Raw genomic sequence first — 475 nt, 5'->3', positions numbered from 1 at the left:
ATAATAATAATAATAATAATAATAATAATAATAATAATAATAATAATAATAATAAAATAATAAAAAAAGAAGAAGAAAGAGAGGAAGAAGGAGGAGAGGAAGAAGGAGGAGAGAAAGAAGAAGAAGAAGAAGAAAAAGAGGAAGAAGGAGAAGAAAAAGGAAAAGGAGAAAAAGGAGGAGAAGGAGAGAAAGAAGAAAAAGAAGAAGAAGAAGGAAAAGGAGAAGGAGAAGGAGAAGGAGAATGAGAAGAACCAGAAAGAAAAGAATGAGAAAAAGAAGAAGAAGAAGAATGATAATGATAATGATGATGATGATAAGAATAAGAATAAGAATAAGAATAAGAATAACAGCAATAATAATAAAAATAATAAAAATAAAAATAATAAAATAATAATAATAAAATAATAATAATAAAATAATAATGATAATGATAATAATAATGCTAATGATAATAATGATGATGATGATGATAATG

This window comes from Apis dorsata, unplaced genomic scaffold (assembly GCF_000469605.1).
Source record: "Apis dorsata unplaced genomic scaffold, Apis dorsata 1.3 scaffold_52, whole genome shotgun sequence".
NCBI lineage: Eukaryota > Metazoa > Arthropoda > Insecta > Hymenoptera > Apidae > Apis > Apis dorsata.
The sequence above is the reverse complement of the archived record's forward strand: the minus strand, read 5'-3'. Positions refer to the sequence as shown.